The 18,343-nt window shown below is 37.7% G+C and overlaps 1 long non-coding RNA gene across 2 annotated transcripts in view; it reads left to right on the top strand.

Moving 5' to 3' along the window:
* Window positions 1–18,343, top strand: part of LOC144988140 (uncharacterized) — a 229,409-nt gene that overhangs the window by 26,405 nt on the left and 184,661 nt on the right. Inside the window, exons 2-3 of one of the 2 annotated variants that reach the window (XR_013651954.1) lie at window positions 2,824–2,881; window positions 3,161–4,445. The exons of the other annotated variant lie outside the window; for it this stretch is intronic. This is a non-coding gene — a long non-coding RNA (uncharacterized LOC144988140). Of the gene's footprint in view, window positions 1–2,823; window positions 2,882–3,160; window positions 4,446–18,343 lie in introns of those variants that run through there. 2 annotated transcript variants of the gene reach the window in all.

The following is an 18,343-nucleotide window of genomic DNA, read 5'->3' as shown; positions in this document are numbered from 1 at the left end:
TTTGTCATAAAGAGTGGGAGGGAGCTCACTGTTGCACAAGGAGATTGTCGACTGCCTTCAGGTGATCACAGCCAAGTGCCTCAAATTGTAATTGTCAGTTAGAAAAAGAAAAATGAACTCAGTCATTGCTTCACATTTCAAGTGGAAGGCAGAGAAAATATGGCTGTGCCTAGGAAATATGTTCTATAAAGACCACCAAGTGTCTGGCAACACTTCTTTAGACTGTTTATGAATAAAGCTGTTATACATTGTCATTGAGAAGCAAGAGTCCACTCACAACGCAACATAAAACACATATATTGCATATTATATAAATAATACAAATGTCAAAATAAACTAATAAACCAATAATAATAAAAAAAGAAAAAGATCTGCTAGCAATCAAAGATTTGCGTTAATTTGGCAAGATGAACGCATTCTCTATGGGAGACATAGCGTGGAGGGTATTGATTTACAATAGCCTACTACCAATCAGGATGCAAAACACAATGCACTGCAAGAAAAAAAGGCAAAATCTGTCTAAAAAAATATACATAATGGCAAGACCCCAAAAGCTGGGATGGAGCATACTCGCTTCTATTGGTAACTCTACTCAGACAGACACAGGACGTAGTTTATTTGCTGAACAAATTAGAGAAACAAATCCTTGGTCTACCAACTGCTATATAGGCTTTGTTTCTCACACAAGAGGTAGGCTGATGTAAGCCTCCCTGCTCCTAGGTGCCAGCTATCAAATGTCCAAGAGGAAGCATTACATAGAAAATCAATATTCCCCTTTTGTTCTTGAGTCAGACCAACATTCCTTCCACTGGTTTGTGGCTCTGGCATCCTCTGGTGGCTTGGAGGTATTTTTTTGTTGTTCTTTTTGAATTTGTGCTTGATTTTATCATCAAATTGTACCCTCCAAACAAACAATTGATAGGATAAATTGGATAAAGGGCTAATTGAATGCCTCAAAAACACTGGCCTTGGTGCATACTGTAACCAGCCGTGGATCTGTCATATTCAATGCAGTTTTGTCCCCACTGGGAAAGACTTTGAGTTTGTTTTTGTAGCGCTGTTGTAGGTAAAATAAACTTTAAAAAAAATAGATGCACAAACATTTCAGGAGACAAAGAGAAACCACTTGATTCTCAAAATAAAACCATACATGGGGACTTCCAGTCCTGTTGAATGGATCGCTCTCATGCTACGCTTTTGGAACGTGCTTGGTTGGATTTAAAGTTGACAGACCGAACAAAAACATGCTGCTTACACCACATCCCAAGAGTTTATCCAGTTCTTGACAACATAGATGTTTTACATACAAATACTGAGTGAATTTATTTAAACTGGCTTTATTGAGCCAACGCGGACCACCCTGGTTACAGGAGACATCAGTTTCATGGATTCTGTGTGTCTGGTCTGTAGAAGTTTTGCCTCTGATGGATTTCAAACCTTTGCCAAAGATGGCTATGTTTAATGGACTCACCTTTGCAACAGCTTTCTGTACCAGACGCTCTCCTTCCACCCCTTAAGCTTGATGCCTCCAGAACACATTTTTCACAACAGATTGAAAATGTCTGTAAATATAGCAAAAAGGCGACAAGCATTGTTTTTTTTTTTTTGGAGTATGATTTCTTTATCGTCTTCTGAGGATATTGATTCAGAAAGAACTATCAGAGCAACCAGGGTTGCTCTGATAGTTCTCACTGACAGTTTTCTTTTGTCTATTGATGTTACTCTTACAAATATGCTGTTCAAGTCCCAGTTGAGTCATTTTCTTTTGAATGTTTTTGCTTTTTTACCCCATTGTTGGGAAACTCTGGATTTTCATTAAGAACACCCGCATGAACACCCCCTCGCCACCCTCTTTCTATATCCTTAAGTACAGTGAAAGATATTTGTTAAATTTATTGTCTGGACCTTTGTTCCAGCTGGACCAGAATTTATTGGTTTCCTCAGCTGTGATAAGTGCAATTTGCAATTCAATTTGAAGACGCAAAAAGCACAGTCTGAGGGGAATATGATAATTTATTGTTTGTTGTTTGACACACTGCAGGTAATTTGTTTTTATATCAGCCCGCTTAGCTAATTGCATTTACACTTTGCATTAGAGTTGGTTAATATTTGGAAATACTGCTTCTGAGAGGGGTTAGAATGTGTTACTAAACAGGGCCTGTGCTTCTTTACTCGTTGTTTGACATTACATTATCACTAATTCAGAAAATTAAACTGGAGCTGAACAACAGCTTAAGGGAAGGAATCTACCTGTAAAATGATTCTATTTGATCTAAGATTAAGCTGTGGTACAAACCTCAGAGTTCCCTCATTATTTCTTGTTTTATTCTTTTTGAATTTCATTTTATTTTTTTATTTTTTCTGCATCTTTTGCCAAGCATCCTTTTTTATTAAATGCAGTAGTTTTTGGGATTTACACAAGTAGACAAAAAGGCATACAGCTTATCAGAATCAGGAATCAGAACTTGGTATTACATATTATACATATATGTTAAATATTTAAGTTTTTCGGATTACAACCTGTAACTCATCTTTATAAAAATTCATGAATGTTCACAATATTTATTTATTTTTTCATACTCTTTGCCAAACAGTTGATTCAGACGTTTTTTTCCCTCTGTATACACTTGTTTTCTGAAGAAAGAAAAAAAAAAGTGGCCTCAAGATGGTCTGTTGAGTTTGCATTGAGGCTGCTGCTTTGATTCCTGCATATTCACAGTAACCTTATTAAAATGCAACAGAAATAAACATTATCTTTTTCCCAGCCTCATTTATAAAGTGAGCCCACAACACGTCTATCTGTGTGTTTTTTTTTTTTTACAGATCTGAACAGGAATCTGCCTTTCACTCAGACCTTTCATTTTGAACAGCAAGGTTCCAGGTATTTTTTTATTTTTCATTATTTTTTTTAAGGTGATTAAGGTGAAGTAAAGTTTTAAAAGTTGCACGTACATGCACACAGGTCCCCAAAATAATTAAAGTAAAAAATACACATAACAATATCAAAAAAGTAGACGAACTAAGCGCCTAACAGGGAAAAAGTTATTTTTCATAAACTTGAAGGAATATGAAACAAAGCTTTGAGTGGTAATGCAAATTTACGTTTAACTCTTCCAGCTGTGATGGTTCGAGCAAATGGATAACCTAATTTTCCTTTTAGAGTTGTGTGTGACACTAAACTGAGAAGTCTTGTCCCTTTGAAGAGGAAATAGCCAGTTCCTGTTCTGGCTGCCACTTCCATCCATCCAGGACGTAACACAAAACAAAATATGGCAAACCAAAAAAGAGCTTTTTGATCTGACAGCAAGTCATCCGTTCTCAGTCTGAACAAACCAGGCAACAGACAAGAGGATGAGAGATCAAGGCACAAACACATCAAGACACATAGAAGAAAAAATCCACCTATAACGAGCAGGAAGGACAACTAACAGATTTTCTCTTAAACTCTTGTTTTTTCCCTCTTTTTTGTGAAAATTTGTATCCATAGAAATGCTGACTGTTGTGGTAATTTCCTTGAGTAATGGACAGAATTGCAGTTATTCCACTCATTACCTTTTCACGTGTAGGTTACAAACCAAAATAAAAAAGGCTCGTTTTCTGAGACTGATGTGAATTAAGTGTAACATTGTTATAACTTTACACATCTTTTTTCTTTTCCTTTGAAGACAAAGCTGGAAATCAAACGAGTGAACCTGCTTTTCTATAAGCCTTTTTTTTTTTCCACCTTTGCATGCTTTTTTCTTATGGAGTTCATTATATTGCCACATGCCTTGCTCTATTTTTGACAAATCTTTTACCACTTTCTTTTTCCTACCTTCTATTCTGCAGGATTTATTTTCAATACAATATATATTTATTTTTACAGAGCCAGATAGTGCATCAGCCTTATTTGTATTCAGTGACTGTGATTTCTGCCTCTGTTTTTAATTTATTGACTGTCTCTTTATCTTTTTCTGCCCTTGTTTCATGTTTATTAAATCAATGTGTGTTTGGGCACCAGTGAGTTAATCTGGGGTATAACATGAGACATCAGAAAGGCAGCGCAAAACAAATGTCATGAAATATAAAATGCAGCTTTTGTAATTTTTATGTTGAACCTCCATTCCCCTTTAGGAAACTGAGTACTGAAGCAAAAATGGGAATTTGTGTTGAAATGCGCATTTTTGAAAATGTCTGATCTGAAGAAAATGGATATGAACATAGTGACAGATATTATAATGACCTGTTTTGCATTGCAACTTAATATAGGTGCTGGTTTTAGTTCATTTATTCAACTGGGACAGCATGCATGGCTCCTGACAAGAGCGTAAGGAAGTAATGATATCTTCTTTTGCAGCACGTTGTTTATGTCTCCGCGGGGCTAATTACAATGGTGAAAGTGTTAGACTTCCAACTGAAGCCAAGATTTCACCACTATATTCAAGTCTTGACACCTTTTATGAAGTAACAGGACACTCAAACTTTTTCCTCACGTCAGCTTTTGTTTGGAGGAAAAATTAATTATACACATTAAGATATATATATACATATATTCTTTATTTTCTGCCTTAAATAAACAGGTTTTTAGCTTTTTCTATCAATTTATGGACCAAGCAATTTCCCTTCTTTGCACTCAAAGCTGGGATAATGAAGTCCTTATGCTTATTTGACTGTGAAGACAGGTAGATATTAATAAGTGAACAGATTTAGCAGTCTGTGTTTGCCAGCACAAGGCCAGATGCTGTCAAGAAAAACCGTGCATCATAATCTTGTTCCATCTGGCATATGGTAGATGCAATCTCTAAAAATGCTTCACTTGAAGAATGCACTCTCTTAGGGCTTGGCATGCACCCTGCTGTCAAAATTTAAGCTATTGTGCTGACTGACTCCAAACATTTGGTTTTAGTTGGGTGTCTTAAAGTGCCATTTTTTTTGCATCTAGACAGACAAAGCCGTCTTTACCCACCGGGTGGCTCTGGGTGCACAGAGAAATGACATTTTTGGGGGGGTAAAAATAGAGAATGTGCAGCCCAATATCCACAGTATTCCTAAGTTGCACTGTCTTAAAAGCTGTGCACATGGTTCTATTGCTGCTGCTGCAGCTTCTTGGTGGAAAAGAGATTATTTTTCTTTGTGGCTGCTGACGATGAGCTGAGCAGAAGAAGCAGCAGAGGCCAGACTGGGAATATTTATCTTGGTCTAAAGAGGGACAGAACACAAACATCCAGTGTAATTTTAACCTCCAGAAAGTCCACAAAGGAGGGGCATGATGACTGTGTCAATATTAAAGTAAAACAGGGTGTTTTCTTTTCTCTACAGTTTTTCCAAGTGATGATAAAAATATGTTGGATGAAAAGAAGGAAAGATGAAGGAAATCTGAGTAATTTCCTTGTAGTACAGCAAGGCTTGGTAACACTTTGGCCCTCTTCTAATGGCCTTAATACATTCAAGATTGCTTTGGCCATTTTTTTTTTCTCTTTCATTTTTGCTACAGTGAAATGAAAAACACTGTTACTTTGGAAGGCACAGCTGTTGAAAGGAAAGCCTGTTGGGAAATGTTTTGTTCACCAGTCCCACCAGAATTGTAATCAATGAAAAACTCAGTGCCTATTAGCCTTGGTGAACTATTTAGCACTGGCTGGCCCCCATTACTAAGACCAGTCAATGACATTTGTCACTTTAAAGCTATTAGGACCTTTTTCTATAATACATCTGCCTCTAAGGGGTCATTGTTTGGTTGCTTTTTTGCACTAACCTAACTTTTGAGAAGTTATTACTTTGAATATGATGTTTCTAAAGGCCAAAAGTGGGTTTGAATAGCATTATTCTGTTTTTCAACAACAACATTGTTGAAGAGATTTGGTTTAGGAGAGATCTAGAGCAGTTTTTCAACCTCTTTTGAGCCACGGCACACTTTAACCTTGTCAAAAATCCTGCGGCACACCGGCATCCAAAAATGAAAAAAGGAGAAACTCATAGTCTGTATTGATCAACTGCCCCTCTGCAATCTCACATGCATTTTTTGAGAGGATTATGGCAGAAAAAGCTGGAAGCTGCAGCTGTTTTTTTTTCTAAAAGATGTAATGAAAGTTAAATTAGTAGATTTAAAAACTGTTTGATGTGTGTTTGTTGTGGTTTCAAGACGTCAAAGGAAGACTCCTTGTGCGCTGAGACGCTGTCACTTTAACCCAACGCATCATGGGAGATGAAGTGCAAACAGACTAGCGTGTCTGAGCTTCATTGTTTTGTTCACTTGTTCCACGGTCTGATACCAGATTCTGTGGAAAGCTACACCACTAAAGACGGGCTTTAGCTGGTATTTTTGTTGGAACTGAGCGACTTTATGAGCAGAATCGGAACAAGGAAGTGAAGACTTTAACCACTTCTGATTGGTCAGACTGATGACGCGTGATTAAGCTTCCAAGAATGATTGGTGGAGATAGTTAAAGGGGCAGGACTTTTCCGAGAACAGCTGACGCTACGGCTAAATCGCGGTACCGTCATTCTTATCAAAATGTCTTTAATAGAATCAAATAAACACAAAGAAAAAAGTATTTTATAATTTTCATATTCCTAATTACTCTGTGTTTTATCAGGGCCTGTTTGGATGAACAAAAAGCTGATATCCTGGAGATGGTATGTGTTTTTAGATCGGTTAATTAGGGCAATTTCCCACGGCCCACCTGGCCATCTCTAGTGTGCCGCGGCACATTGGTTGAAAAACACTGATCTAGAGAAAGGAGACTTGACAGAATCTAAGATTTTCTGACATCAAATGTAAAGGGTATTACATTGATATGTTACACTCAGTTCACAGCTCATTCATTTGCCTCTCTACTCAATGTTGCACTTCCAAACTTTACCATAAAAAACGAAAAGATGGTACTGAAGTACACCCAAAAGGAGATGAGAAAAATCCTCTAATTTTCAACAGGACAGATTCTCGGAGAAATAAAAGTTAGATTTCTTTGAACTACAAGATATTGAATGTTAAATGTAATTCAAGTTTAGTCTTTAGGCTGTTGGACTCTGGAACATGGTCTGACAAGCTCAGATCAGATGGAGGGCCTTAGGTGAAGAGACCCCAGAGTCTGATAGCTGCCATGAAACTGATGATGCGTCCCAGGAGAAGAGAGGGGTTGAGTGGAAGAGTAGGAGGGGCTGTGTAATGGCCTGTAATGTGGAAACACAGACAACGGTGAAATTTAGAGGAAACATTTATTGGTTGGATAACATGGACAAAATGGCTAAAACCTAGCAGCAAGTACACCCATGATGGGCTTCGTATTACCGAGAGCTTGCACATAGTGGAAGAAAAGCACAACAAAATACAAGCTCTACTGCAAGACAATAGACATTTGCTAATGTGTGACATGTGAATAGACATAGGACTTTGGAACATTGAAACACCGAAAGACATAAATGTGACGTAACCATCACCAGCTTAAAAGTAATTCACCCAAGAGTCAATGAGGACTTCCATGTTGGGTTGGGTGTACATGACATGGGTTGAAAAAGTCTGGAAAGGCCTGTCATGGCTGCAGATCCTCTCATTAGTTTTTTTTCTTCTTTGTTTTCTGCCCAGCACTGTCTTACACTGTGCTGATTGTTATTTTTTTGTGCCATTACAGTACTGTACTTTTTTAGAACGTTTGAGGCTGTGGTTCCAACTGTGATAACTTGGGCTGGGTTGCAACGAGACCGAACTCCAGGTCACTGATCGCCCTTGATGCCCACAGTGACATCACAAATGTGTATGTTGCTTTTAGTCTTAAGAACAGCATCAGTGGATATATTTTTCTTGCAAAAAAAAAAACAAGAGACAGCTGGAGCCTTCTTTTTTTTTCCTTTTATTGCTTTAAAATAAAACATGCACCATGGTCCATGAATGGTTTAACATTTACGTTGACAACTTTATTTAAAGCTGGAAAAGACATTGTAACATTGTAAAAAGATAAAACAAAAACCAAATGGAGTAGGGGCATTTATGTCTGCAAAATGTTAGGATGGTAATTATAAGCAAATACTCTTTGACGTTGGATTCTAAGAAGAATGAAATTCAAATTAAGCCAAGAAAACTATCTGTGTCCTTCAACATGTAGATTAAAAATGGAAAGGTGTTAAAAGAGAGGTGAAATAACTGAAGTACAATGTGTAATGTTATTGTTTGTTATTCTACTTTTAAGGTTTCTTTTTGTGAAAGCATAAGGCCAGAAGCAGCAGTCAATCAATTAAATACAGATTTTAGAACTAAGGTTGACATGTTAGGTCAGGAAAAACAAACGTCAAGCATGGATTAAAGATTGAGTGGATGGAGCCGTTCAAAGCTAACAATGCAATCTTTAGGAGAGTGGTGGTGTGAAAGCTAAACAGGACAAACCAGAGAGCCACAATCATGGATTGCAAGATGAAAAATGTCAGAGGCTAGCAGCTATCTTTAAATGAAGAGGATTATTTAGCAATACCCTTGAGCAATAGATTCATTGAAGTATTGGAGAAAAAGAAGGTTGAAAATCTGAATCATAACACATGGCAATGGACGGTATGTTCAGCATATTGTGCATGAATTGGTTTTTATTTTTATTTAGAACATTGCCGGGTGGAATGGGGCATATCTTAAAACCTCTATCATCAAGGGACACACGGACCAAAACTAGCAACCAAAGAAGCCAAAAGTGAAAAACCAAATGGGTCTCTGATGCGTGCAGCTGTTAAGTATATGATAATAAACACGGAGAAATGCACCAGTGGAATTAACACAAATGACATGCAGAGCAAATGCTTGTTGAGGAAGATGTCACGAAACAAAACAAAAATATATAAAAAAATGTATTCCAGATAACCAAAAAACAGACTGCAAATCAAACCACTTGGATTATCTTTGGGGAGCACATGTACATCCGGGGAGTATCTGGAACTGCACATGTTAGAAATATTTGACAAGCTTAAGTTATACTAGAAAAAGAAAATAAAACAAACAAACAAACAAAACAAAAAAAAACAAAGACAGTCCTTTAAAGTACCAATATACCAGTGGACCAGGACACGCTGGAGAGACTACGTCTCTCGGCTGGCCAGGGAACGTCTCGGGGTCCCCCCAGAGGAGCTGGAGGAAGTGGCTGGGGTGAGGGAAGTCTGGGCATCTCTGCTCAGTCTGCTGCCCCCGCGACCCGGTCCCGGATAAGCGGAGGAAGATGGATGGATGGATGGATATACCAGTGGACCATTTGTTTGCCTATAACTATGTCAGTGAGATCGGATATAGAGGTTTTACTTGAAAGAATATTCCAACACATAAGGAAACGTTTACAATAGAATCTTTGAATTTACCCACTGAGGGACCGGGGAGGGAGGAGCAAGAATTAAGGGAAATCTATCTGCTGATGCAGCCAAGAACCAATTGGTAAATTATGAGCCCACTGAGCTACATGTGGTAATAAACAGCCCCCAGGGGGATACACCCAGTGTACTGTGCTTTAAAAGGAACCTGGGTGGCAACAGTGCTCATAAAAGCCTTCACACAGCAGATTGGATAACTGAGGGGCCTTAGGAAGCAGCCAATTCTGGGGTCCCAATCGCATCTACTAGGTCTTGCAAATGGACACCATAAAAACCAGGAGCTGGGTGGTGACTGTATCAACAAACTGTGTAAGGAGACCTGAACACCTGTGCGGACAGAAGCTTTACGATGGCTGGATCTCCTAAATGTAACCAGACATGAGTCCAAAACAACTTCTGGTTAAAAAACATCAGGAGGACGATCTCTCGGATAAGGCACAATTTACTCAATTCTTGGGTAATTGACTGAAAAGAAGAAACAATTGTCTAAGGTAAAGGAAATTGAAATTTCTTGGCAAGAAAATATGGGCCTAAAGGCTATTGGACCAAGGAAGGAAGATAATTAATTCATTAACTAATTAAAGCATTGGAGTGGAAGAGATTGCAGTTCGAGATACTATGAAAGTAGACACAACTCCTGGATGAGTGGCATTTCCAGGTTTATAGAAATCCATTGATCAGCATTTTTAAACTCATCACTAACAACAAATACTGGGAAATTTGCTGACAGATTACTGATCCCAACAAAAACCTCTATTTGAAGCCACTTGTGAGGTTGGTGTGCACTCTAGGAAAATAGTGTGGCCCGATTAAAGCTCAAACCTGCCCTCATCCATGTCTGAAGTGTGGGCATCCTGCCCACAGGTGCACTGGAGCCTAGAGGGGTGCAGCACAAGTATTTATTATTCACATGCATTACACATGGAAATATTTAGGTGCACTGCAGCACTTCATTAAAAAGCAATACATTCCAGATGCATGCTATTCTTGTGCTTAGCAATTGGAGTTGCTTAAAAGCCCTTACACTGGTGGTCCTGGGGGTGGCATAGGCAGCCATAAATGCACCCTTGTTTTTATGCAAGAAACAGCCTAAAAATAGATGCTCTCTATTTATCATTCAGCAGTAACTCAGTCTAGTCAATTCAATCAATAGGATTAAACAGACAGGAAGTCTTTGTGTGAGATGTAGAGAAAAGTGTTGTTTTGTGAAACCCCTCAATCCTAAGCCTAAAAAAGCCTTCGCTCCAGTTCCTTGTTCTTGTGTTAGATGGTCACCAGGACTTGCAGACTATTTGCGGACTAATTTTTCTAGATGGCACATTGATCCAATTCCAATAAACGCTAACTGTACAAACTGCTGTTGGGAACTACAGGAGGTTTAAAAAAAAGATATGGTTATGCTTAACTGGAAGTGGCTAACATTTCTGAATGACCAAAAAACATATATTGTTGAAAAACAAAATAGATTGATAAGCTTTGGAGCTAATAAGATTGAAGCTATTTATCTGCAACAGAAATTAAACAAGCCTTAAGTCATTCCTAGTGGTGTTCCAACCTTTATTGATTATTTACCACATTCTTTGTCTGTATGGGAGCATATTGGAACACAGTATGGCAACAAACCCTTGGGATCTTTAGTTGAACAGCATTATGCAGCTGAAAAAAGTCTCATTTCAAAAGATGCAAGAAAAAAGCAAGAACATTGATGGAGAGACAGACAATTATTCAACTGAAAGTTTTCTTCCTTACAGAGAATTTTCAAAGAAAGACGAGGTGTCAGTGAATACAGCTTCTTTTACTTTCAAAAGTTGTTAAGAAACTTGGGGAAACTCTGACAGGAAGAGGTCTGGCAGAACCAAAGTCACAACTGAACCTGAGGACATGTTTCTGATAACACCTGAATGCTAGCCAGCTCACAGGAACAACTGCTTCAAGCTTTGTTGTAGTCATTTTAAGTCTTTCTGTCGTTCAACTGTGAAAAAAAGAATTTGAGCTGCAGGGTTGCATTTCTAAGATGTCAGAGTTAGACAGGGGCATACCTGGGACAGACTACTGTGGATTGGAAAATTTTTGGTTCAACATGTAGAAAGAATCTTTGTGTGCCATCACAGAGGTCAAAGGATGGCTCAAGTATAGAAGAGGAAGTGTGATGGTATGGGGCTGTTTTTTTGGCTTCATAGTGTGTGACTTGTATAGAGTGAAGTGCGCCCTGAACCAATACCACAACATTCTGCAGCACCATGCAATTCTCTCTAGTATATGTACCCTGTTATTCAGGGATGCAACATAATCACCCGAAACATCAATCCAAACTACCATGACTACCAGAGGACAACATAACATTGATGTAACTTTCAAAAACATGGAGCAGTCAGCACAATCTCCAGACTCCAGCTGGTTTGAGATGAACTGAACAGAATAGAAACTTCTTTCAAGAGTTGAACACTTTTGGGAACCTCTGCAAGAAACGTAGGTAACATCTCCGGTGTTAAAGCAACAGAGTTAAATCTAGCTACTAAATGACCCAAACAAGACATAACTGTATGGTGTATGAATGAAAAGGAGTTGGCTGAAGTTCCAAAATCTGTGCAATTTCTTCCAGATTTAAGCAAGTTCATTGGTGAAATATTTTCTTTGAAGTTGCTGGTGAAGTTAACATATCTCCATGAATTCATAAATCTTTGCAGAAAAGTTTAATCTTGTTGAAGAAACTCGAGGGTCTCAACATACAATCAAATTAAGACACCTGCTGACTTGAAAAGGACTAAATAGTGGGGTGGCTGAGTACTTAAATTATTTTTTCTGTCAGACACTGGTTTGTTTTTGTTAAACATACCGACATGTGGGGTAGCTGGTTTAAAATAGGTTATATTTTTCTAGGGGCAAATCTGTATGAACAATCAATGTTTTAGCTTTTTTGTTCCACCCCTATAAAGTCTTCAAAGCTTTGTCTACTACTGAAATTCATCTAATATAAGAACTTTTTAGTGACCCAGCAAATAAGGTCTTACAAACATGTTTGTTTTTTTTCTCTGTAAATACAATAACATCATTTGCAAAGCAGCAAAAACTAAAAAGTGAATAAATCCAAGTACAGATTAGTTTTCTTTTATGCTCTTATATAACAGTTGTGGGAAAAGTAGACATCTCTTAGGGGCCCAATCTAGTCAGACACTACATCTGCATCACCAAAGTTATTAATATTACACAAACTGTTATAGTAAAATGCCCCACTGGGTGAAGCACAGTCGTAAAAACGCTTTCGTTTCTGGTATGAGAATAAGCGGAATAGCTCTGAATCCTAAGTGACAGGAGGATGGGGGTGGGGGGGTATCAAAAGATCAGCACACAGCTGCTGCGTACTCAAGAGGCTGAAGAAGTGCTTTTGTGGGATTTCACACTTACAAAATATCTGGAAATACAAAAATCAGCATAATTGGAAGCATGAAAAGAACCTTTGCTTCGCAACATAAACGCATATGTCACTGGCCCCAATAGTGATGTTTAGGCTTCAGGCTTGTTACTGCTGTGGTCTGAGTGTGATCCCAGAGTATTGATGACTCCTTTAGTTTCATCAGCCTGCTGCACATGGAGGGGCGGGGTGCCACCTTTGCTATTTTCTTGTAGAAGGGAAAAGGAAGGTCAATGAGATCAATTGAAGCAAAGCAGACAGTTCAACTAGCTGGGAAGATAACAGAGCAAGTGAATCCTCTTTTATCTAGTTTCACCCTTTTTCTAAGCAATGTAATGTAATGTATGAGAGCATGAAAGGGCACGTTGTTTCGATATCTCTAAAAATGACATAAAGCATAAAAGAAAAGTATAATGTGAAGAATAATAGTTTTATGTAAATTTTCTTGCAGTGACCTAAAGTCCAAATTTGCCATCTTTTGATCTATTTTAAAAGCTTACTAGTGATCTTTTAATAATTATTATTCCCTTTTCGACCAAAATCAAAAATTCTGTGTTGTTTTGTAGGACACAGTTTCTGGAGAGCGACAGGAGTTCATTAGAAATCCGCCTCTGAGTTGGCGAGGTGCTAGTCTGCCCTCACTTCCCATCATCTCTCTGTTTACACTCTTTTCCACTAGCTTCCAGCCCTTCACAACCCAACCTATTGTTACAGTGCAAAAATTGGAGCTATCAAACCATAAGGTTTTGAGCCAGATTTCAGCTTTGATGAGGAAAAGAAAGACATGCATGTATCTGTTAGTCTACACATGGATGCATGCAGAGCAGGGAGCTTTCAGCCGAAAGTCAGATCTACGTCACAGCTACAAACCTTTTCCAACAACATGTTTTTGTCTGCTCCTGATATACAAAAATTTGAATAAAAAAAAGCTTTTTTATCCTTATTATGTTATCCATCATGAAAAAAATGCTACAAGAACATGTTAAAAACACAAAAAACACAATTTTATCTTATCGGGTCTTTAAAACAAGCACAGCAATCCATGAAGTCCATATCGGGCCCTCCAATTATGTGTAAATGTTGCACAAGTATACTGTATATCATAAATGAATACGGAAAATACAATATAAAATACAAAATACTGTAGTCACTGATAGCAGAGATGTCTAGTTTGTGGTCAAAGAGAACAGGTTTAACTCGCCAAAAGAAAATTAGCCATAATGCTGTATATTTGTTTGTGTAATGATCAAGAAAATTGGTTTATAGTCTTTAGTCAGAATCACTTTGTTTTACCCAAGGCCAACATATATTTTTGACAAATCATAAAAAATCACAGCAGACAAAATGAAAAACAAATCTTCCCTGGTGACGTATTAAAAAAGGAGTCGCTACAATTAGCTGAATCTTTCCTTCAAACAGCTGGGTGCAAAAACAAATTGTGCAGTGCAGATTGTACAAGTTTTTATTTTACGTTCCTGCTGCTGTAAACAAATCACTCCCATCCAATATCTCTTTCTCCATTTTCCTCCTCCCCAGTTGAACTCAAAGGCTAGATTGTATACTTGAAGCATTACTCTGGAAACACATTAATATTCTAGCCACAGTGTTTCTTGTGTTGTGTGCAAATTAATCCAGAGTGCAATCCTGCTACATCATTCTCCTTTTGCAAAAAAAAGACAGGTATCGGTGCATTGGAGTAAAATGTCTCCATCGGTGTATATTTGCTGGAAAGAAATGAAAAAGACCTTGAACATCAATGTCATAGCTAATACAAGGAAACAAACAACTGTTCTTAGGGGAAAAGCATTGTAGGCCAGAAATCAATGGAAATGTCAAGAAAGGCATTAAACAAAAGCATCAACAGAAAACTATTTGGCAGATCAGATGTAAAATCACCCAAATAACACTTTTCAACCATCTCAGCATTGCATTCAGGACTGCACTGGTCAATTTGGGGGAAAATAGAAAGAAAGAAAAGCTATGATTGGATCACTTACACAAAGGAAATTTCACAAAATGTGGATGTTCTCAGTAGACACAGGCTATGAAACAGTTCGAAGCATCTGTTTTATTAAGGACAAAGGATGCAAAAGACAGAAACAATCACTTAATGTATCTGTGCTTAGACTAATTTAAATTGAGTTCCCTTCACAGTCATGACATCAATAAATATATTTGCAAAAAAGTGTTCAAATTTACCAAAAGGGTCAGAATCAAAAAGGTTAAAAAATGGCTGTGGTTATGACCTTATAAGTGGATAATATTGAATGTTCCTGACTGTTGTGAATGACTGAAGGTCATCTATTGAATTATCTCACCAGACCCAGCAGACTCAAAGTGCTACTCTTATGGATAATATGCTTACAAATAATATAGAATACACTCATGAGTGGACTAATTATAAGTGACATAACCAATCATTGAGCAGTTTTTGCACAATTTGACATCTAGTGAAGACAAAGAAAATAATAAAAGAACCAGTCTATAAAAGGTTAAGAAATGATAAAAACAATGGGTTCTCTTAAGAATGACTTATCCAGACAAAACTGGAACTCAGAGAGAAAGATGTGGACATCACTTCTAAATGTTTTTTTTTTTAGAAATATTTTGCTCATTTAACAATAAGAACAATAAGAAATAAATACATTTGCCAAATTGGTTAACTACTGGTCTACAAAATGCTTGTAAAAAGAAAAAAAAACAACATAAAAAATTCTTAAAACGAGGGTCAAGAGTAACTGGCAAAGATATCCCATACAAAAACAAACTGAAGTAACACGGCACAGTAAACAAGTGTACTTTAATAATTTACTGAATGAAAATAAAAACAACGTGAAGCGAGTTTTAGAAATTTTAAATAACATAATTAAAAATGGGACAAAAAGCAAACACACCCAGATTACTTTACAAATGAGAAGGGTCAAAACTATAACATCAATGAATCAGTACATTAAATTAATCAAATGTGACTTAAGTGTGTCTTTTTTGTTTGTTTTTTTAACTTATGCATTTCATCATTTCTGGAATGAGTTTGATAAATCTGTGTGATACAGATTACGTCACTTAACATTGTCCAGCTGTCAGGCTTAATCGTCCATGCTTTTTCTTTTAATTACATCATTTTGCTACTGGACTCACAAGACGGAACCAGACATGCTGGCACCAGTCTGGAAAAGGCAGAGGATGTGATATTCGCTGGAAGCAGTTTACACTTTACCCCCGCGCACACAACTAAACTACAGCAAAGTGCAAAAACCAGAGCAAATGCTGATCCACACTCAGGGAAAGCCAAAACTTTTGGGCAGAGGAAGACAAAGCTCTATAATTTTCAATTGCACCTTCTTGCTGAGTTTCTTATCAGAGTGGCTGACATTATACCTTTGGTGTCTTTGGAATTGATTTTTTTTTTAGAGTGTCTGTCGACCCTACAGGATTGGTTGGTCCCACTCTCGGGGAGGAAAGATGTAAGTAGCTCTACAGTGGAGCAATTAATGAGATTTCAGTTTGAGAATCGATCTGTCTACTGGAAAAAGAAATAGGACGGAGTTAAGCATCAAATCCTGGAATGTGAAAAAAAAGAAGTCTCTTCTACAAAATTACCAATAATTGCACACATTTCCTTTTATTTGTTAGCACTTTCAGAATCTAGTGGATAGGTTAGATATTGTTTTCTCACAATTTTTGGCCTTTCTTGGCTGCAATCAACTTCCTTTGTCAGTGATGTACCACGCTAACAATAAGCTCTGATACTGATGAGAATGCTGAGCAGACATGAGCAAAGGTAATGCATTTTTGATGCTCCCAATGGCTGCCATTTCCTTTCCCGGGGATTAGTTGCACTGCACTTTCAGGATCCCTGTGTGTCTCCAGGTCAAGCTTCTGAATATTGTAAAGTTCTAAGGAGAGGTTCTCCCTCAAGCTCCTAATCTGTCTTTTCAGGCCAATTTATCCGCATCACTTTAGAGTGAAGTTTTCCAAAGATGGGGCAGTTGGAAGTCCTTCAACCCTGCCCTTGAAGACTTGCACCTTGCTCCCAAGACGTGTAATTAAAAAGCTTCCTCGTCCACTTTTCACTCTTCATCTCTTATTTCCAGACCTGTCTTTGTACCAGTGGCAGGTTATCATTCTCTGAGATCTATGGTGTCTGTGAAAAGTTTGGACACACCGGCTGTATCATTAAACACAAACTGGCTTTATTTTTCGGTTCAAGGATCTAAGTGTCTCCTTCTCTGATACGTCTTCTCAGATTCTCTTCGCTGCATCCTCGCATACATAATTACAGAGCATCGGCAATGCCGGGTTGTGACAATGATGTAATAATGATGCAGATTTATTTCTGTCCCACCAACAAATGTGTCCATATGCTGCCACACAAATCATAGAGCCTGCACCTTTAGGTTTTAATAGCAGTGCAGTTATATCCCTGGAGGTGGATCCCTGTCATTCAAGACATTGAGCAGACATTATTGAGGAAGGTAATTGGCAGGGAGCCTCATCTCTGGAGGTTTCCCTGGGCCACAATGATCTGTCAGAGGACTGTGAGCCTCTGCCATTAATCAGTGTAGGGATAAGAGAAAGGAGGGATGTGCCAGCATCTGTGCACAGACCTCTACCTTTGCTTCCCTGTGACAGAAAAATCCTTACCTAATCAAACTGCCTATTCTAATCTACACTTGGCTCGATTGTGGGTGCCGTGTCACATGAAAGTTATTTCGCTCTCTGTGCACTTAGGACATATGTGGTACAAATTAAATACCTCTTTTTTTTTGTTAAACAGAATGTATTTATATCAAACATTAATACATTTTAAAAGTTTTTATTCTGGAGCTGGGAAATAAATAAAAGATGAAGCAGAATTTTACAGTAACTATAAGTAAAGATGATAATGGATCACAGTTTTTATATGGAATCTTATTTAAACAAGGTCTCCTCTGATTTCTGCTGCCAAAAGCTGAAATGGAAACACACTCACCAAACCAAGAAAATCCATGACTGGTCGCTAACATGAGTTATCAGTCGACTGGGAAGGGTCCCAAACTTGTCTCCAGCAGTGTCTCACCAAAATGAGTTCCAAAAACATAAACCTGATTATCCGGTCCAATGTGATGTTGAATATTGTGACTTTGGCTGATTGTTAAAGCAAGGCTTGTGTTGGGTCTGCTTTGATTAATTCACAGTGAGTTTTAGTTGTTGTTGTGATTCATGTGGAGTGTAATTATAATAATATGGTAAGCATTTTAGACTTACAATGGGCTACCAGTCACTGCTTTGATAATAACTATACCAGAGTTTGAATTACCTAGAATTTTGTAAAGAGAAAAAGGAGGAATAAGAAATCAAGACCACAAAAAATTACTTTTACTTTTGAATTTTTGCATTGTTTGAAATTTGGTTGCACATTTTTTTTAACTAATGCTCTGCAATTTGTGCATCAAGGCTAGAAAAAGCTTTCTAATTGACACTTTTTGCAATTAAATTTTAAGACAGTAAGCAAAATGAGAGACAAAATTAAAGAGACAAAAATAACAAATTTAAAACATTTAAAAATTAAAAGGTGCAATTCAATCCAATGTATTTCTTTTGGTGTTTTAGTATTTGAGTTATATTCTTTTG

Source organism: Oryzias latipes, chromosome 20, assembly GCF_053564925.1.
Source record: "Oryzias latipes strain Hd-rR chromosome 20, Olatipes_Hd-rR_3.1".
Classification (NCBI taxonomy): Eukaryota; Metazoa; Chordata; class Actinopteri; order Beloniformes; family Adrianichthyidae; genus Oryzias; species Oryzias latipes.
Note: the sequence above shows the minus strand (reverse complement) of the source record. Positions and strands in the feature narration are given on the sequence as shown.